This window comes from Symphalangus syndactylus, chromosome 8 (genome assembly GCF_028878055.3).
Source record: "Symphalangus syndactylus isolate Jambi chromosome 8, NHGRI_mSymSyn1-v2.1_pri, whole genome shotgun sequence".
In the NCBI taxonomy this organism is placed as follows: Eukaryota; Metazoa; Chordata; class Mammalia; order Primates; family Hylobatidae; genus Symphalangus; species Symphalangus syndactylus.
Genome location: NC_072430.2, coordinates 34463949 through 34486531, shown reverse-complemented (window position 1 = coordinate 34486531; position 22583 = coordinate 34463949). Strand labels below are relative to the sequence as shown.

The window sequence follows — 22583 nt, the reverse complement described above, 5'->3', positions numbered from 1 at the left end:
TATTACCCTCCAGTAAACTATAATCTTGTAAGGCTGCAGGAATAACAGCCCTCTTCTTCATATTTTTAAATAAAATGCTCATCCACCCCCTTCATGACACCCAGAGGAGTTTGAAAATGTGACAAGTCATGGAATCAGCTGTTAAAGGAAGACCTGCTTCTGGCTGATGGATTGAGCCAATTTCCATTCCTACTCAAGAACGATATGGTCACAAATGCCAGCACATAAATTAGCCCCGAGTGTAGGAGGAAACACTCCCCTGCAAGCTGACAGAGTATCACCCCAAAATACCTCTGATAGCTTATAAATAAAGAAGTCTGTTTCTCTGATCCAGTACAGGCAATAAAGTGCAGCAGAAAGGATGGCTACTTCAGAGGCTCAGAGTCTAAACTCGAGTTAAGACCCAGATCTGCTGTTTTTTATTTGTGTGATCTACCACATGTCAATTAACTTCCCTGAACTTCTGTTTTCCTCATCACAAGTCTTTAAACATATATGAAGTTATTTACCTTACAGTGTAGTTGTAAAGAATAAATAATATAATGTTTGTAAATGTTGATTGTTATCTAATACTAGTTTTTCCTCCTTTTGTGTGCCATATTGAGAATGTTCCTTGAAGCAGACAGAGTCTAGAATGGCAAGGATCAGTATAGGGAAGTTTAAGAATTATTTCCAAAATCATACTCTTGCAACTACTGTTTACCAAGTGTTTATTTTATGCTGTGGGATAAGCAAAATTTCTAACATATACTTATTCCTCACAAAAACCTATGATCTAATATTCTCATTTTACAATAAAGAAGGTGCAGGTCAGAAAGGATAGAGTCTTTGACTTATTGTCAATGAAGACATAATTTAAAGCCTGATTCTACAGGTATTTAGTGAGCTTCCCATGTGCCAGGCAGTATGCTCAGGGCTGGGATACACTCGGGAAAATAAAATACTGAAAATGTCAGAGCTGTACGTTCTTGTGGGGAAGACAGATCTCAAACAAGTCAACATACACACAGCAACTGAAAGAAAGAGTTAGCCAGGGATAAAAATAATAATAATAATAATAGAATAAAAACCTTTGCTAGGTTAAGGTCAGAAAGGCCCAGGCCTGTCACAAAGATACCTGAGGCAAGAGGGAAAGAGAAAAGATTTCAGATCGGAAGGTTCCCTTTTGCCTTTAATTGGACCAGATTCATTGGAGAATGCCAGAAATCTCTAGGCCCCAACATTTTAGGCATAGACAAAAATGTCTTTTCTATATTATGCGAAAGATATGGGCATCACAGGGACAAACAGTCATGCGGACCTGATTCACTGCTCCTTTGCTGCTACTAAATCTCAAACACTTAGCCTGCAATCAATGGTGCTCATTTTCCAAAGAGCATGGATTATAACTATTTCCATGCAAAGCACTTTTCACACAATATATGGGAATTTTTCAGTCGGCTGTACACAGTCTAATCTTGGTAGCTGCCCTCTGTTCTTGGGCCTTTTCATTTGTCTTTTGTCTAGGTTACTGATCTTTTTTTAAAAGGCATTTTTCTTTTTCTTTTTTTTTTTCCTTTTGTGCAGACATGCTCATCAGCCAGCAGATGCTCCCCTCTTGCACAAAACTGAGCAGAGGTGTCCTGTAGCTTGAGTTATCATGAGTTCCCAGCTAAGCCAGCTGGGGAGGATGGCAAATGCACTCATTGACACTCGAGGTTTTAAAGAGCAAAGTGAGACCAGAAGAGTCTTTCAAATTCTCAGATATATTTTGACTCATATGGCACTGTATTGGTGAGAAATATTTAGAGTGAATCTTCTTAGTTTATTAGAGGGTCGCTGGAGAAACACAGGATCCTCAGGCAGGAGGTTAACAGATGAAATATAAATGAAACACTGCACGACTGGTCAGAAGAAAAACTCCAGGTGCACATACAGTCAGCTGGTTCAGAGCTCAGTTGCAGAAGGCAGAGAGATCTGATCCAGGAACCTGGCTCTTCCAGAGTTGAGCTGTGTGTAAATTTGGGCAAGTTACTTCATAGTGTTACAAGAATGAAAGCCAATAATGCCAAAAATATTTAATTGCCTTTTGAGTCAAACTCAATTTATCAAGACATAATGTGTATAGCATTTGTATCAGCTGGTAACATAATCTTTCATTCTATCTTCCATTCCCTCCCACTGCATTATTGCTCCAATGTGACCAGCAATAAGAGTTCTGAAATGTATCACATAAAATTGTTAGCACAGTGACAGATCAATAATAATTGCTCAAAAATTTTAGTTTTCTGACATTGTCCTAAATATTATTTATGACTACTGCTATTAAAGTACCAAGTGACAAGAAAAATGCTGACTTGAGATCATCACGCAGTCTGTGAATAATCGATATGGAAAAATTTTTGAGTATGCATTTAATTTTGTAAATAAAGTACCAGATATCATTCGTAAAAAGATTTGTTTACTTAGTAATGCTATCAACCCTCATCTGACCTCTTAATCTCCCATCCAAGCTTGGTTTGTCTTCAGCACTATTAAGTTATTTTAGATTTTTAAATAAAGTACAGAGATATTAAGCCCTGCATTCTGGCAATATGCTTCTTGCTAATTCTGAAGAAGCTGAGAGCGTGGTTTGGAGTCTCATCTCACTCTGCCACCTTTCAGCAGTATGAGAAATTGGCCACTCAGTTCTTCAGTTTCTGAATATTTATTTTACAAATAACAATCCCTGTGTACCCCTGAGATTTGGTATAAAGATGCAAAATGACAATGGATCTGAAATTTTCATAGTTCAAAATTAGTTAGTTCTCTTATCAAAAATAAATAATGATTTACCTTACTCTCAGGAATAAAAACACATAAAATATCTACAAATATGGTAATCCCATTAGCGAATAACTGCATATAACAGGCAATCAAAATATTGTTTTGTGAATGTTTTCTTTTGCTTGGTGATAAGTTTTTTTAAAAATTGGAGGTTTGATTTCTCCCAGTGCTATTCTGGAATCTAAATTTTAATGCTGTTACATGGGCTAAAAGCACCATGTGAGACTCGTGAGAGGTATGTTTTAAAAAGAGAAGATGGCTGCCTGCAGCCCTGCAAAGAGACTAAAATAAACAAACAAAATAGGTATTCCTACTTTAAGTATGTGTGTGTTTATGTGTGTGTGTGTGTGTGTGTGTGTGTATAATTTTACCCTAAGAAATTAAAATAAAGGCTGGCTTTTTGGCAAGTAGCAAATACCTTTTATAGAGGTAGTATTTTGAGATGATATCCATTTGTGTATTAGTATGAGTGAATTTCAGATCCTTTTACGATAGCAGGTTCAGTTATGCATAATTTGAGAAAAGAGAAGACATAAAAGACTACAGACTTTAAAACATGAGAGCAAACCTTTTAACTCTGGCTAATAGCGGGGATATGCCCAGTAACAGAAAACATAAGTTCAAATCAATGGAAAAACACTAGTTAAAAGATAGTTAAGGCTAGTCAGCAGTAACAGAGGCTTTGAAGAGATAAATTATATAGTTTGGTACTACATACTTTGCCTACGTAGGTCTTAAAACTAATGTTTGAAAAGAAAATAGCATCATGAAATATAGCCTCTCCTAAAGGCATATTATTAAAAACAATTTCAACTTGAAAATAATGTTAATTTTAATCAAACTGAGTTATATTTTAAATCAGTAAGTAAAAGTGCCAAACATATATTATATGCATACTCCCACACATACACTGTGATCTGAGGTGGAAAAACAATATGGGGGAAAAGCTAAAAGAAGGAGTATATAAACCCATGTGATTTGTTTCCCCCTGAGTAAAATATAAATAAATCTCTATTCAAAAATCATTCAGGCTTCTGAAGGTCCCATCTCCAGTGTCTGTGGAGCAGTGATGGCCTGGGTGACTACAGCACTTCTAGCATCCCATGAATAATTATCTGTGTCTGGAGTGCTTGCCAGCATGACACATCTTCATTTCATTAAGGGAAAGAAGGACAGGCTGGAATTGGCAATGGCAGAATTCATTAATCAAATTTTAATGGAGAAGCCACTCAGGAAGGGCGGGCTTAATGAGATATTTCTGAAGAAATTAGCCAGTTTCTGTTAAAGGGCCATCTCCTCTCTGTCCCTGGTAGTGATGGATAGCAGGGGCTCTGGCACAGGGAAACTTCCCACCCTCCCCTTTGCTTTACTTTTCTGAGATGCGTGATCATTTTTGGATGATCCATCTCACAAATGCTTGAATGAATCACTATTGTAAAGTAAAACCAAATTTTAACGTAGAGGAAAGGGACTGATTTTATTTTCTGGATTTAATTCATGGAGAGAGACATACCAGAGTACCTAGGCTTGCCTAACACTAATATCACTAAAACTGCTCATGCTCCAGTTCTGCAAGCTAAAGAGGAAGTTATCTCTCATTTTTGCTATTTTTCTTGTTGTTGTAATCATACTTTTTGTTTGGAGTAAATGCAGCCAATTTATTGCAGAATCCCCCTTTCAAAAATTTCTAAAGGTGCCAAAAATAGTTAATTGCCTTTTGATTCAAACTCAATTTATCAAGACATAATGTGTGTAGCATTCATATCAGCTGGTATCATCTTCATAATCTTTCATTCTATATTCCATTCCCTCCCACCGCATTATTGCTTCAATGTGACCAGCAATAAAAAGTTCTGAAATACATCACATAAATGTAAATAAATAATTCATTATGTGGCTAAAAAATCACTATTGTTCTCCTATTGGAAAAGGAGATTTATGCTGGTGTTGAAAGAAAAAAATCTGACTATTTAAATTTAGCAGAGTTTATTTGAGCAAAGAATGATTCACAAATTAGGCAGCACTCGGAAACAGGAGAGTATCAGTGAGCTCCCTGCCACAATGCAGGCAGGAAGTATTTATAGACAGAAAACAGAAGTCAACTGCAAAAATACAGTAGTGTCTCCTTGTCTGCAGTTTTGCTTTCCAGCGTTTCAGGTATCCACAGTCAATCAACTTTTGAAAATATTAAATGGACTACTACAAAAAATAACTCATAATTTTTAAATTGCCCATTGTTCTGAGTAGTGTGACAAACTCCTGTGCTATACTGCTCCATCTCATCTGAATGTGAATCATCCTTCTGCCCAGTATATCCACGCTGTCTACACTACTTGCCCGTTAGTCACTATTAGCCTTTTTGGTGTCAGATCTACTGTTGCGATATTGCGATGCTTGGGTTCAAGTCATCCTTATTTTACTTTATATTGGCCCAAAGCGCAATAGTGGGGCAATTCAGATATGCCAAAGAAGTGGTGAAGTGCCTACTTTAAATGAAAAGATGAAAGTTCTTGACTTAATAAGGAAGGAAAAAAATTATATGCTGAGGTTACGAAGATTGATGATAAGAATGGATTTTCCATCCATGAAATTGTGAAGAAGGAAAAAGAAATCTGTGTTAGTTTTGCTGTCACACCTCAAAGTGTAAAAGTTACAACCACGGTATGTGAAAAGTGCTTAGGTGAGATGGAAAAGGCATTAAATTTTTGAGCAGAAGACATGAACAGAAACATCTTCCAAATGAGGGTTCAGTAGTATGCAAAGTTTCAGGCATCTACTGGGAATCTTAGATTGTATCCTTTGAGGCTAATGGGGGTGGCCACTGTAGCTTGATTGGTTACAGCTCAGCATTTCCTTTCTTTAAACATGGTCTGATCAGTTGGCAGCAAGTGATTGGCTGAAACTTGGCTACTTGTGATTGGCTGAGCTGTCTGCTACACTGTTATACTTCTAGGTTAGGTTTTCAATTTGTTTACATATTAATTAACATTGCAATTTCTTAGGTAGGAACACAAAGTAAGGAGACAGCCTCAGGCCAATGACTTCCTGCTTATTAAATTTAACATTGGGATTCTTAGTAAATTATTTACATAAAATTGGTGATAAGGAGCAAAAAGTTAAGCATGTGCATTATTTTCACAGAGACTTAGAAAGTACAATTGATTGTGCTCTTTGCTAAAAAGCAACAGGACATATATTTTGTGATTTATTTACACAATAAATATTTATTTATTGATCATTTAGTCTAAGCCAGACATTGTGCTAGGCAATGAAAAGATATTAGTGAATAAACACAGACTTTTTTTCCTAAATGAACTTACGCTTTCGTGAAGTTTACACACAACAAATACTTGAACAAATAAATAAATACAGACTGTGTAATGTTGGCTAATGAACTCTGAACTTCACTGGGTTATTTAACAGATAAAGATTAAACATTTATACTTGTACAAAATATTGTTAGTATGGTCAATATTGAATCAAAGTTGTTGGCATGAGGAAATTTTTTTGTACAGGAACTTGAGAAGAAAACATAGGAAGTAAATAAAATTCTGTGGCTGTATCAAAGCCCAAAGGAGGTCAACATAGGACTGTGAATATTTTCAATGGCAAAGAAAGACAGACAGAGACAGAGAGAGACACGGAGAGAGAGAGAGAAAGAGATTTACAATTGAGGGGAAAATAGATAAATAAGATTCTGGGGCAAGAAATTGAAGAGGCAGACAAAATGGCAAGGGAGAGCAGTGATCTTGGCAGAAATATGTTGGGTTGATTCAAACAAATGTGTGTAAGTAGCTAGGAAACAGAAGGTTACAATAACCAAGGCTGGAAATGTGTTGGATATGAACTAAATATTTGGCTTTCTGCCATATCAGGTCTTCATCTATTGCTCAAACTTTGCACATTCTAATAATCTTTACACCTTGACATCTTTTTCTTACAAAAATATGTATATTTTTTTAGTTACCATAGAGTTTGCAGGGACTGTCTAGTTTGGTAGTTATTAGCCACATGTGACTTGTAAAAACTTTTATATGCAAATGCAAAGAATTTCTTAGTCACACTAATAGTATTTCAAGTGCTCAATGGGCTCACAAGACTAGAAGCTGCTTAGTGGACAGTGCAGAAATTATAGACAATGTCTATCACTGCAGAAAGTTGTTTTTTTTTTTTTTTGGACAATTCTGCTCTAGAAAGACTGCGAGCTGGTTTAATTGTGCTTTTCACAGAGTGGAGGTTTAGTAGGTCTGTGGAATGAGTGTTGAGCAAATGTAATGAATACTGCTCAAATGACATCTCCTTAGAGATCAGACTGGAGTAGGTCCTATGTAACAAGCTTTTATTGCCTGCTATGTTTCTCCTTCAGATCATTCATAACAGTGTGATTAGTCATTATTTCTGTTGTTATTATTTAATATTTGCCTCCCACAAGTAATTGCATAGACTGTGACAGCAAGAGACCATTTCTTTCTTCTTGGTACCATTTCCTATCTCTTAATACTGCAGTTCAGAATACTGCAAGAGCATGTTGTTTTAATGAAAGAATTAAAAAATGCTATAGGAAGGAATGGCATATTCTTATGAAGTTGGATATCACTCCACACAATTTTGACCACACACAATTCTGTACCATAGAAATACTTAAGCCGATCAAGGAACTAGCAGGACACACAAGTGGGTAGGTTACCCCTCTCCTGTGGCTCTAACCCCATCTGTGTTAGCCACTCTAAGGCCTCACTGATGTGTGGAGCGCCTCAATGGGAGAAATAAGTCTGGCTTAACATATTCTAGTGGGCTTAACTACAATGAAGTCCAGCTAGCCACTGAGGAGAAGCAGAATACCTGCTTTATAAATGTTAGTTTTGGGGAGTCAAGTCTGAGGCAAGACAGCATGTTCCCTGACCCATGGAGTTTCTGTGGTGCTAGGGGCATGCAGTTTTGCAAAATGACTAGTTATTCAGGAATATATTGTGCTCCAACCCAGTATTATGCCAAACAGAAATGTTCTCAGCCACACCTGCCAGTGTTCTTTGGGTTATGAGATACTCCCTTTTGTCTGGCCACAGGGAGGGAGGTACGAAGGCCCTGGCTGGAGAAAGTCAGCATAGTTGGGTTGTCAAGCACTGCTTTGAACAAGGAGGCAATGTTCTCATCAGTCTGGGTTGGAGAGAAGGAGCAGATTAAGTGAAAGAGCTAGGTTTGAGTCTCTGACATTATTCCCAACAAAAAATGGGAAAGTGTGGTCCCCAAGGTGGGCAGCAGAAGCATCACCTGAGAATTTGTTACAAATGCAAATTCTCATGACCCTGGGGGTGGAGTCCAGAAATGTGTGTTTGAGCAAGTCAGCCATGGGATCCTGAGGGGCGCTAAAGTTTGAGGATCACTGGACTAGAGGAAAGGGAAGTGATGTCGTATCCCTGCCTTCACTGGATCTTGGAATCAGAGCCCAGTAATGGAGGCTGTGTCCTGCTCCTGCTTCTGCCATGCAATAAGAGGATCATTTTTAAGTATATCCTTGAATAGAAACCATTTCCTAGCATTACATTTAGCATCATCAGCTACCCAAGGCCTTCTAAGACTGATCTCAGAGAGGAAGAACTTCAGATGATGGGATTTTCTGGTACTGAGGCACAACCTTGCCAGGGCTCCAGCTGGTGCCAGGAACCTTGGATCAGGATTTATTCCACCATCAGACACATTGAGAATTGAGAAGCACCACCTACCCTGACTCCACAATGATCCTCTCCTTTCTTCTTTTTTCTTTTCCTTTTTTTATTTTTTTTGAGACGGAATCTTGCTCTGTCACACAGGCTGCAGTGCAGTGGCACCATCTCACTCACCTCTGTCTCCTGAGTTCAAGCAACTGTCCTGTCTCAGCCTCCTGAGTAGCTGGGATTACAGGTGGCTGCCACCACCCCCAGCCAATTTTTGTATTTTTAATAGAGACATATGGGGTTTCACCATATTGATGAGGCCGGTCTCAAACTCCCGACCTCAGGTGATCCACCCGCCTTGGCCTCCCAAAGTGCTGGGATTACAGGCGTGAGTCACTATGCCTGGCCAATCCTCTCCTTTCTAACATAGCACAGCTTCTGTTTTTTAAGTCCATAAACTGAAATATCTTGCAATTTACCACTTTCTGTCTGAAAAGCTCCTGTTCAGCAGCTTTTAGGGATTTCAAGATAGTATTTTGTCTCTGTCAATACTATATTGTTAACTAGTTGGTCCTCCTATAGAAAAATAAAAAAAAAATCCAAAGCAAAATTAAGTATTAACTTACTCTGTGATGTGGGAAAACTTTCTAGCAGGAAAAACAAAAAGAATTCAAATGTTTGAACTTAAAAAAATATTTTTCTCTATCTTATTTTGGTGTATTTGAGGATCTGGCTGTCATTCCTCATGAATATATTCAGGAAATAAAATTATAGGTCTTGCCGTCTTCACATATCTCAGTCAGGAAGTTAATCCCATCCAACCTAAAGTCCTGATCCTAACAGTTTTCCTGTTTATCCTCAGAGTCAGTACTTACCAGAGAAAGGAAACAGCTGGTCAGCATCTTATATGCCATTGGCTGTGGCATTCTGACTTACTTTTGGCAACAGAGTTGTTTCGTTATTAACTGTGTAGAAGGTTTTAGAAATGGATGCTATAGAAAATGACACCAAATTTCAATCAAATAGAATTTCCAGGGGAATTTTGATCAGTTTGCTGCTGGCAAGATGATTATAATCTTTTGAGAATGAAATTCAGATGGAAAGGTGATCATGACCACATTCTCACAGTGAGCTCCATCTGGACATAAGCAGCTCCCTTTGAGAAAAACAGGTTTGATAACCCCTGCTGATAGGGCCTTCCACATCAAGGCAAATTTCATGTGAGCCAATATAAACCATGATGTCAAAAAACTCCAACTTCCAAAAGGTGGTAACCTCTTACTATAATGCAAAGAACAGAACAGAATGTTTCAGCTTCTCTTTTGATATGCCTATGATATCATTATTGTTCATAGGTCTGGTCCAATAAATTTTTTTTTTAATTACTGTAAGCTATAGGAAATTGTTTTTGTTTCAAAACGTTTTAAAACAAGATCCTTGTAACAGGAGCTCTTAAATCATCAGAATTTTCTTCCTTGTTATTCTATAACTGTTCAAAGAAAATTAATGTTCAAGTGATGACCCCAGAGTTTATAAGATTTTTTAGTATCAAAGAAAGATTAAATTACCTTCACAGAACTATATTTCTAAAGGAAGAAAGAAAGGATTAGCAAAGTTTTCAGAGATTTTGCAAAAGAGGCAGAAATAAAAATAGATAACATGAGATAGTACGATCATCAATGGTGGCTAAAAGCTAAAATACTATGGAATAGGATGGTCGCATAGTGTTAAAATGTAACTTGGTCGATTACTTGAAATTGCAAAAAAAAAAAAAAATGTCTTTTTTATAATGCAATACCTGGCAGTGACCACTTTAGCAATGTCACCAAAATTAGTTTCACTGATAATTAAACAACCTGACAGGTCACATTCTCCAACATTATGTGACTTGAAGGTCACAGCATCTCCTGTAAATTATTTTTGCCAAGTATGTGTAGTCCAGATTTCTTCAAGCCTGAGGCTGAATCTCTATCATTTAAGAAATATAAAACATAGAGAAACAAGTTAAATAACACAGGTAAGTAATAGGCAAATCCAGAATGTAGGCACACGGTAAGGCAACTGGCCTGGTTTTCCCAAATAAACAATAATATGCATACTATGATGGGCTGCAGAATGGCCCACCAAGATGTTCATATCCTAATCCTTGGAACCAGTGAATGTCACATTTGGTGGCAAAAAAGACTTTAAATATGTGTTTAGGGTTTTTCTGTTTTGTTTTGTTTTGTTTTTGAGACAGAGTCTCACTTTGTCGCACAGGCTGAAGTGTATTGGCACGATCTCGGCTTGCTGCAACCTCCACCTCCCAGGTTCAAGTGATTTTCCTGCCTCATCCTCCCCAGTAGCTGGGATTACAGATGCATGCCACCACACCCGGCTAATTTTTGTATTTTAGGTAGAGACGGGGTTTCACCATGTTGACCAGGCTGGTCTTGAACTCCTGACCTCAGGTGATCCGCCCGCTTCGGCCTCCCAAAGTGCTGGGATTACCACCGTGCTCAGCTTAGGGGTCTTAAGAAAAGATTATCCTGGTGTTTACATAGTAAGCCATCGATGTAATCCCAAGTGTCCTTATAAGAGGGATACAGAGGGAAACTTGGCTATAGCAGGGAAAAACATGATGTGCCTACAGAAGCAGAGCTTAGAGGAATGTGCCCAGGGGCCAAGGAATGCTGGAAGGACCTAGAATTGGAAAAGGAAAGGACCAGACTCTCATGGACTCACGGAAGGACCCAGCTCTGATGACACTTTGAGTTTAGCCCCTTGAGACTACTTTTGGACCTCTAATTTTCAGAACTGTAAGAGAATATATTTGTATTGTTTTAAGCCACTGCATTTGTGGTAATTTGTTACAGTGGCTATAAGAAATGAAAGCACACAGAGAAGGAGAAGATAATAATGATGAACAAGTAGGAAGAAGCAGCACTCTTCTGGTCTCAGAGATTAAAAAGATATAGCAACTAAAAGTGGGGCCTGAATTCTGACTTGGGATCCAAATTATTAAAAGCAGTTATAAAATCCAGTTACTGAATCATTGAGAATTTGAATGTGGACTAGATATTAGATGACAATAGAAAGCCATTATTATTATTTTCTATCTTAAAAAATGCATTCTGAATTAGATTTCTGTACCTTACTTTTTTTTTTTTTTTTTTTTTTTGAGACAGAGTCTCACTTTATTGCCCCGGCTGGCGTGCAGCAGCACCATCTCAGCTCACTACAACCTCTGCCTCCCAGGTTCAAGCGATTCTCCTGCCTCAGCCTCCCAAGTAGCTGGGATACAGGTGCCCACCAGCATGCCCACCTAATTTTGTATTTTTAGTAGAGGTAGGGTTTTACCATGTAGGTGATGCTGGTCTCAAACTCTTGATCTCAAGTGATCCGCCCACCTGAGCCTCCAAAATGCTGGGATTACAGGTGTGAGCCACCGTGCCCAGCTGTACCTTACTTTCAAATTAAGAAAAAAATTAAAAAGCAATGCACATATATAGAAAGAATGATAAAGTCAATATGACAGAAAGTAAATAATTGTTTAAAGTAGGTGATGTATGTAGATTCATTGCACAAATCTTTTAGTGTATGTTTAAAGTATTCTTAATAAACAAGAATTATTATTATAGAAATTATTCCATAACAACAATGTATTCTGTAAAGTATATAAAAGTCAGTTAAAAAGCATTCATTAACAAGAATATCATTTTACTAGTTAGTGTAGGCTAAGTGCCATAACTCAAAACCCTGGCATTCCAATTGCTGAACAAAATAAAATTTCATATCTCAGCCATGGAACATTCCATGGAACAGGCCTTCTTATCTGAAAGGTCCCCTGGGCAGCTTATCTGCAAGTGATGTCACAGGGCCCTGCCCATCAGCTGGTGGCAGAAGCAAAAGAGAGCAAGGATCACACAGGAAGTTTTCCATGGGCCTAGCTGGGAAGTGTGGCCTATCACTTCAACCTGTATTCCATTAGCTCTAATTTAGTCACATGGCTACATCTAATTGCACAGAAGTTCAATATTGTTAACCCCCCATGCCTTTAGAAAGAAGGCTCCTGTTAACATCTAGCAGTCACTGCCACAATCCTTATCTTTTTGTATGACTCTGTGGTACTCTGTTAGAGAAATCTAAGTTGTCTACAGCATTTGATTGACCACAAACTAAAGTAAAACTATTAAAAACAAGTCATTAAAATAATCCCACTGGAAAATCTTGTTAATGAGTTTTATCTCTTATTTATTTCCTTAGAATGTAAGTTATTGAACTAAGCTAACTGAATTATTGTATCACTTTATGTACACACACACACACACACACACACACTCAACCTTGACAACATAAAGAAAATGCATTTTTAGATATTACCATTTTTTTTTTCCCTGAAATCATGTAAATGCAGTCACCTTTGACTGGTAGCGTAGGGAACAACGGATAAGCTGTCCCTGCCTTGTACTTCTTTGTAGTTACACAGTCTCTCTGCTTCTGTTTTGCCACTTGCACTGTAACCTCAGGCATTCATTCCCTCACCATTCTATCAAATATTAGTTAAGAAATTTAAGTTGAGTACTGTGGGAGAAACCCTGTAACAACGGGGATATTTTTATGTTCATCGAAAAAGTAAAAGTGAATATTGGCAATACAATTAAAGGAATAAACATCTAACTTTGTAAAGCCACAGAAATAGACTGATAAACTAAACAGAAAACTGTGACAAAATAGGAAAGTAGGTCCAAATCATTATGTTAAAAGGAAAGAAAATCTTGGTCTGTCCAATAATTATTGTTTTTAATAAAGGTAAAACATAAGATGGTAAACACTTAGCAAAATTACCTGACTTTGTCTGAACCCCCAAAATATGTTTACATACACACACACACACACCCCCACACATTTTTAGCCACCCTGTGGTCCTGCTCTCAGAAATGTAGCATAATCCATTAAACAACAGTCGGGCTCAGGACTAAAGTTCAAACTTCGGTCTGAGAATCACTAAGCTGTGCTAAAAATTTGCCATTGCTCATTGTTTCAGGGTTTATAAGTTGGCATTTATTACATAAAACATCTCTTTGATAATGAAGTTTTGTATTTTAATGAGGTTTATGGCAACAACTTTGCCTTCGACATTTTGGAAATTCTGGCCTTGCTACAGAACTTGACCTAAAAGGGTGACATGACCACATGAGGGTAATGAGCCATAGGTAGCAATTTTCATACTTGACTTCAGTCATTCTCATGTACATTGATGTCCATGAGGGATTGGCTTGGCTGAAATCCAGTCATTTTGCACAATGAAACCTCTCTCCCCCAGTTTGTCTTTTTCTGCATCATTTGTGATCCTTGTAATATACCCTTTAGATTCAACTAATAGATGTGCCAAAAAAGTGGAGTCAAACAAACTATGTGCAGGGGTGTCCTGACTGTAGAAGAGAATTGAATAAATATGGCGAGCCCTTACATTTATCTTTGCATAGGCAGTCACATCCACAAGGGCTGCTGGTTCAATTTCCAGTCAAGAATAGTGAACAAGGGACTCCCCAAATTCCAGATATTCGATCTATGAATTCAAATGATAAAGTCAGTCACAGTTGTTGTGATAAAGATAGCTTTTATAGGTTTTAAAATCAAGAATGGGCTGGGAATGGTGGCTCACACCTGTAATCCCAGCAATTTGGGAGGCTGAGGTGGGAGGATCATTTCAGCTCAGGAGTTCGAGACCAACCTGGGCAAGATGACAATATCCTGTCTCTGCGAAACATACAAAAATTATCTGGGTGTGGTGGTGTGTGCCTGTAGTTCCATCTACTTGGGAAGCTGAGTCTGGAGGATTGTTCGAGCCTGGGTGATCAATGCTACAGTGAGCCAGGATTGTGCCACTGCACTCCAACTTGGGAGACAGAGCAAGACCCTGTCTCAAAAAAAAAAAAAAAAAAAAATCAAGAATGAAAATATTATTAAGCAACAAACAAATATATAACAAACAATATCTGAACCCCTTTAAAAAATTTAACTTGCACATATTTGTCAATATGTCATTAAATAAAAGCTTTTGACAAATTTATTTCTTCTGCAGATTTTCTTTTTTCATCTAAGCATTTTAAAGTCATAGGAACTTATCCTGTGAGAGTCTTAAAGCCAATTCTTTCTTCTTTTTGCTCTTGGCATGTGGTCAGAAAAATGTCAGTCAGGATATGATGTGAATAAAAAGACTAACTTTAGACATAATAGAAATTATCATAAGTACAAAGATGATTGATGAAAAAGAACAAAATTATTTTCAACTTTCTCTAAAGATAGTGTATAAATAGTAAAATGTGAAAATGCAGAATCCTAAGAGACAACTACCAAGTGTCAAAGCAATTATTAATTAAAAGTGTACATTATATATTTCTGTAAAATATATTTAGAGAACATGGTCTACCATTTAGCATACTTTATTGATTGATAGCTAATGGTGAAACAAACTATCATTTCTCTTTCATGCTCAATCTGAAATTTCAAATTTAAAACAAGGTTATATTTTGTCTTATTTATTTGTTTTCCAAATCATTCACATTCATGAGGAAGTAATCCCATGGAAAGGCAAAGAGAATCTACTGTCATTTGCTTTCAGGTTATATTTATTTCAGTTGGAAAAAAATGATGGATGCTCTGTTTTGTGAATGAGGAAGTTGATTTTTCTCTACAATTGATGAGAATTTTTTTCTTGGATTTATTTCTCAAGGGTTATATTTTTTTCCAAAAGTTTTAAGGTTCTACATATTATACACTGGACTAGCAATACATTATTCTAAGACCCTTCAAGGGAAAATTTCATTATTCTATAATCTTAGCTGTAGGGACCATGATTTAAATTTAACAAACAAAAATATTTATAAGATTAGGAAAAACATAGCAGTGATAACCTTACCAAAAATAATTCTTAATCTCACAGACTATGACCTAAAATAAATGCAAAGGAATCCTTGTTTTCTGCTTTTTGAAAAATATACAGGGCATTTTTTTAGTGATTAGAAATAGTGATACCTCACACACTTCCTGATTTAAAATTATATTTGAAAGGTATAGTAACACATCAAACAGTATGGTACTGGCATAAAAACAGACACATGGACCAGTGAAACAATTGCCCAGAAATAAATTCAAATATATGCAGTCAAATAATTTTTGAGAAAAGTATCAAGAGGACACAACAGGGAAAGGACAGTCTTCTCAATAAATGGTGCTGGAAAGACTGGATTTTCACAAGCAAAAGAATGAAATTAGATGCTTATCTTACACCGTACACAAAAATCAACTCAAAATAGATAGAAGATCCTTTTATGGTTCATAAAAATAGGGGTTGGGATTTCACACTCATGTGTGAGATGTGCCTCCCTTAAACCTTAAGACGTTGGCACATTACTTATTTGATGTGGGAAAAACAAACAAAAAAAAGAATAAGAAACCTAAATGTTGAGACAGAAACTCTAGAACTCTTAGAAGAAAACATAGGAGAAAAGCTCCTGGACATTGGCTTTGGCAATGATTTTTTGGATATCACAACTAAAACCCAGGCCACAAAAAAACAATAATAAATAAGTAGAATTACATTAAACTAAAAACTCTTGCACAAGAAAGGAAAAAATTATCAACATGAAATGAGAAAAAATATTTGAAAACTGTATATGTGATAAGGAGTTAATATCCAAGGGCTTAAAGAACTCACATAACCCAAGAGTAGAAAAGTAAATAACTCGGTTGAAAAATGGGCCAAAGACCTACATAGATATTTCTCTAAAGAAGACATAAATGTCACAAACAGGTATATGTTGGTGCTCACCATATGAAAAAGTGCTCAACATCATTAATCTTTAGAAAATTGCAAATTAAAACCACTATGAGATACCATTTCACACCCATTAGGATAGCTATTATCAAAAAATCAAAATATAACCAATGTTGGTGAATGTGTGGAGAAAATGGAACTCTAAAAGATAATAAATATTGACGAGGATGTAGAGAAAAGGGAACTATTTTACACTGTTGGAGGAAAAGTAGATTCAGCCATTATGAAAAATGGTATGGAGATCTCTAAAGAAATTAAAAACAGAGCTGCAGTATGACCCAGCAATCCCCCTTCTGGGCATATACCCAAAGAAAATAAAATCAATACCTAATAAAGATATTTGCATGTCTGTGCTCATTGCAGCATTATTCACAATAGCCAAAATGCAAACCACTTAAATGTCAGCTGACAGATGACTAGACAAAGACATTGATACACACACACACGCACACACACACACACACACACACACACAGAGGAATATTAGTCATCCCTAAAAAAGAATGAGATAGAAGATGGCTGATTAGAAGCTACTTTGGTTCACGACACTTCTGGAGAGGAATGAAAATGGGCAAGTGAATTCAGAACTTTCAATTGAAATATCCAGGTTCTTGTATTGGGATTGACTAGGCAAACAGCCCAGCCCGCGGAGAAAGAAGAAAAGCAGGAAGGGATAATGGCCCAGCTGGAAGCAGCACAGAGCCAAAGAACCCTCCACTCCCAGTTAAAGGAAGTGGTGAGTGATTGGGTAGCATGATCTTGCTTATATGTGGAAGCTAAAAAAAATCCCAATATACAAATACACAGAACAAAACAGTAGTTAGCAAGGGTATGAGGAGAAGGTGAGGAGGAAATAGGGTCAGAGGATACAAAGTAGCAGCTATATAGGATGAACAAGATACAGGATATGTAGGATGAACAAGTCTAGAGATATAATAACATGAAGACTATAGGTAATAAAATTATACAGCGTTTTGGATTTATGCTGAATAAGTAGATTTTAGCTGCTCTTGCTACAGAAACAAAACAATGGTAACTATGAGAGATGATGAATATTTTAATTTGTTTTAGTATAGTAATCTTTTTATGCTCTGTATGTATCCCATAACATCATATTGTGTATCTTAAATATTCACAATAAAAAGTTTATTAAGGAAAATAAATAGTGATACCTCAAAGTAACTTTTTCTGGGGACGAGAGTGTCTTTCTCCTTAAAAATTATTTATTTGGGCTGTTATGAATTCTCAACATCATCTCCAACAAATACGTATAGAATATGTTATCAGAAAATTATCAATAGTCCCTGTCCCACTTTTTTCTATATAAAAAACCCTTCTATTGTTCCATGTGATATTGCAGAAAAATCATTCCTTATATCTAGAAAAAAAAAAGAGCCTACGAATGAGAGGACTTCTGTACTTTTAAGACCTAGCCAAAACTAGAAACTATTTACATAGCTATGTGCCCTGAAATAGAATGGATAAACAAATTTTGTTCTATTCTGAAGGGTGGAAGAATATGTTCCCCAAAGTTTGCTACTTTGGTATAAGGATTATTTTGATCTAAGCAAACTCAAGAAACAACAGATGCAAGAAAGACATTTTAAACTCCCCTTTGCTTCCTAAAATTGGAGATAAATCTCCCATGTGAAAGATATACTCCCTGTAACAGGAGAAAAGAAACATTCTGCAGTGAGCGGTCATAGCCAAGAGAATTCTATATGAAGACACCTTTTAAAAATAATTCTTACATTTCTGTAGCTTTGTACATGATTTTGTTACTTTTCCACAATGGAATCTCTTCTGTCAACCTGATATAAAAGCATTAGGGGTTTGCCAGTTCTTTGGGTCTCCAATTCCTTAAGATGGCTCTGGGGTAATGTAAAACTTAAGTTGTAATTTTTTTTTCCTGCTATTCTATCTTTTTAAAATTTAATTCTCAAGACCAGCTAGAACCCTAAGAGGGTAGAGATAAAGTTTTGCCTCCCTTACAATTCTCACAGTGGAATACTTTATAGCAATGAAAATAAACACTGAAACTATACTCAGCGATATAGATGAATTCTCACAGATATAATGTTGGACAAAAGAAGCTAGACTCAAAAGAAGATAGATATCTGACTCCATTACTATAAAGCACAATAACTAATCTAAGCTTTTAGAAATTAGGATACCGATTATTGTTCAGGGAGTGGCTAATAACTGAAAAGGAAGAGAATAAAGTAGAGCTTCAAGAGTGCTGGTAATGTTCTGTTTTTTTTTAATCTGAGTGCTGGTTATTCAGCATATCTAATGTGTGAAAATATGTCAATTTGTACAGTCATGAAATATATACTACTTTGTCTGTATATTGTGTTAGATTAAAGGTGGACATAAATGCTTTGTTACTTCTCTCACGGAGGGGCCATGTCTGTTTCCACCCCTCTTGAATTTGGGTTAGTGTTAGTGGAAATCAATAAAATTAAGAGCATGCGACATTCTGAGACTTTTAAGGCTAAGTCACGAAAAGCTTTGCAGCCTTTGCCCAGATCTGTTGAAAAACAGTTCACTGGAGCTCTGAGCCACTCCATACATCTGATTATCTTGAGACTGCCCCACTGTGAGGAATCCCAAGCCAGTAGAAGAAGCCTGGGTAGACACTTTGGTTGACTATTTTCTAGTCATCACTAGTAAGGCAAAAAACATCTAAATACAGCAGTTTAAGATTTTTTCAGACCAGGCCATCTGTCAGCTGATTATCACCAACTGACTCAGTTAGGTCAGGTAAAAAAAAAAAAAAAAAAAAAAAAAAAAAAAAAAAACAAATTCAGCTGACTCCTTTGCAAAATTCTATCTCTCAGAAATTATAGTATATTATAATATAGCTGCTGGTTTAAGAAGTTTTGGGGTAGTTTTATGCACAGCAATAGATAACTAAAACATATACTATACTTTTCATTAAAAATGCTTTTTTAAATCTCAAGACACCAATTTATATTTTATATGTAAATCTCCATTTAACTGACAGAAGGCTGCTAGTTTATAGGCTGTTAAAATTCTTCTATCTGAAAGTACATGTAAATTATTGATATTTCTTTGGAGCTAAGGCTTAGGTCTAGTGATTATGCTTTTCCACAATATCACATCATCTCCAATTGCAGAAATATATCTTATTTGATTAATGCTTTTGACAATAATTATAACAAAAGACTAAATTAAATGCCTTTCCAAGAACATATGCCATCTAGAACTGATAACTCTATTACGTATTAATAATGGTATTTTTATGTCATAATTTTAAGACCATACTCTGGATTATTTAGCGTCAGTTGATGTTGTTTTCCTGCTTTATAACCTTAAAATGGTCTAGGCATCATCTTATTTAACCTTATAGATAAAAAATGATCCTATCATTCTGAAAATGTTGTTAAAACCAGACCTTTCTGTTTCCCAAACTTTCATTTAGGAAAAAAAATAGCTAACTTCAGAATTACTTTTTATAGCAATACCTTAAAAAAAAAAAAGCCTACTATCTTTGTAAACAAAATGAATGCTTTTGTCTTATCCATTAGAAAAACAGTGGTCTCAATAAACTGTAGGTTAAAAGTGGTTAGCTAAGAATATAAAATCTCAAATTTAGCAAGTCATTAAAAGAGAAAAAGGATAGTTTTATTATGAACTTTTGTGCATGTGATAATAGGATATAAATGACTTTGAAGGGTTATATAAATTCTTTTGTAGACTCAAAGACAGAATGAAAAGTGACCTTAAGGAAAATAAAATAACTGTTGTCCATTACATGGCTATTTGTTCTACATATTCTACACTTTCAGAATTGGAATTGGCGCACTTGCTTCAACACTGCAACAGAATGAAACTCCAGATGCTCACAGATGGTAAGCCTACAAACTTAATTAAAACTCATTCTTTATTATCCCAAAACAGGAAAATTGAGAAAGCCTTGCCCAAAGAAAATGTTTATGTTTTCTCCTTCTCATCTCCAACCATCCAGAAAACTTTAGGGGTCATGGGCATGGAATGAAAACCCCTGCTTGTTGCCAGGCCAGAGAGTAAAATAGCGTTACAGACCATTAACCTAAATACTGATTCAAATTCGAGTTCAACGATTATGAATTGTGTACTGTGTACCTAGCACTATATTACTGATTTAATCAAGGTTTAATGAGAATATTATAATAAGAAATTAAATCCGCAAGCTTCCATCGACAAATATGTATTGAGTGCTTTTTTTGGACATAATATATATTTGATTGATTTTTTTAGTTGATGAAGGCACAATTTAACCTTATCTTCAAATATACTGAAATAAAATTAATTGAATATCCTGTATGTGTTTGTGTATGTTTTAGGATCTTAGCAGTTTTTCTTCTTTTTCTTGTGAACCTTTATTATGTTTTCACAATGACTCATACCTAGGTAGACAATATTAAAATTTAAACTGTGTTAATAAACGCAGTTGCTAGTCTCCCTGGATAGTTACTAGTGGTGGGATATACTATGGCTAAAAAAGAGAAATATAGAAATAATAATCTATTCTGACTTTTCTGTCTTTCTTTAGTTAGTTGTTTATATGGAAGAGGTTATTTGATTTAAAATAATGTTACTTCTATTGAACAGAAATCCCATACTCCCCCTATTAGTTGCATTAATTCTCCCATAGAAACAGGAAAATATCTAAATTGTTTTCTTCTTGTTGATAAGGTATATATCATATGCTATCCTTGGAAAAATTGTTTTTTTGTAAAAACAGTTATCTGTAGGCATCAAGAAGAAGGGTAGAATTCAAATTACATTATGCCAATTATTTAATGACAACTTATAGCTTAGTTATTTATCTGAATGTCTAGATTCTATGTTACAAATTAAATTAAGCTATTTTTAGACAGGGTCTCACTCTGCTGCCCAGGCTGGAGGCTGGAGTGTAGTGGCACTATCATGGCTCACAGTAGCTTCGTCCTCCCCAGGTTCTGGTAATTCTCCCAACTCAACCTCCTGAGTAGCTGGAACTACAGATGCGCATCACAACATCTAATTTTTCTATTTTTTTGTAGAAACAGCATTTTGCCATGTTGTGCAGTCTGGCCTTGGCCTCCTCAGCCTCCCAAAGTGCTGGAATTACAGGTATGAGCCACGGTGAGTGGCTCTTTAATCTATTGACCTTGTAAAAAGATTAAGTTTGAAGACTCACATATTTGAACCATTTTATTTGTTTTATTCCCTCATTTTGGTTGGTCTTTGGTGACTTTTCCTGCTTTTTTATAGTCAAATGCAATTTGAGTGTCTAGGATAGTTTTTATGTTTTCTAAGCAGGATGGCTTATTTTAGGTTTTTGTTTATTCATTTCATGAATAAACAAACTTTGATTTATTTGGTTCATTCATTATTTGGATGTTTTTGGTTTTTGTTGTTGTGGTTTCAGTTAGGGAATCTTATTCTTACTAATGGTAATCATTTTGTCTTCACTATTGCAATATTTCTCTATTTAATTTAGTTTATTTCCTAGTTACATTGACCAGCAGTTCTAGAAAAATAGAAAACAGTGGTGCTTATAAATAGCTTTTTGGCTTTACCTTATTGCAATGAGAATGAATGTTCTGCTTCATATTTAAAAATGTTCATTGTTAGGCACATACTCCTCAAAAATGAATGTCTGATAATTACAAATGGACTTGTGTGAGACTGTAAATAGCAGATATATGCATGAGTCTCAAACCAGAAATAACCAAAGTATCTACCATGGATAGAATGGATAAGTAAACTGTAATATGCTCATATAGTGAAAAAACCACTCATCAGAAAAAATAACAGCAAAATATTGATACATGCAACTACATTGACAAATCTCAAGGTAAATGTCATGTGACAAAAGCTGACACAAAAGACGTATTGTGTGATCCCATTTATAAGAAATTCAGAAACAGGTAACATTGATCAAACGGGCTAGAGATTATGGTTAGAATAGCAGTTCCCTGCACAAAGGTGAATGATCTCTAGGGGCCTTTTGTGATGTAAGCAATAATCAATAGTTTAATACTTTGATCTGAGAGGTACAAATACTTCCAGATCAAATATTTGTACCTCCCCTCCCATCAAATACATGTACCTCCCAGGTCAAAATATTAAAATATTGATTATTGCTTGCATAAAAATACTTTTTTATATAGGCCTTTTCCTCTGTACTTACACTTTGCACATTTTACTGCATCTGTTTTACCTTAAATTAGTAAAACAAATTACAACAGTAAAAGAATGATGAAGAAAGACTTTCATTTTATCCAAAATAGAGTGGCTTATGGTAGATA

At 35.9% G+C, this 22583-nt stretch overlaps 1 long non-coding RNA gene and 1 other non-coding gene across 2 annotated transcripts in view; both read left to right on the top strand.

The window, feature by feature from the left end:
* The window catches only part of LOC134737442 (uncharacterized), a 402399-nt gene that overhangs the window by 367124 nt on the left and 12692 nt on the right, over positions 1-22583 (top strand). The window contains exons 5-6 of the long non-coding RNA XR_010122342.1: positions 20094-20156; positions 21333-21402. This is a non-coding gene — a long non-coding RNA (uncharacterized lncRNA). The remainder of the gene's footprint in view (positions 1-20093; positions 20157-21332; positions 21403-22583) is intronic.
* LOC129489084 (small nucleolar RNA U13) lies at positions 15768-15868 on the top strand. Its single transcript, XR_008659897.1, has one exon. It is a non-coding gene; the product is annotated as a small nucleolar RNA U13 (small nucleolar RNA).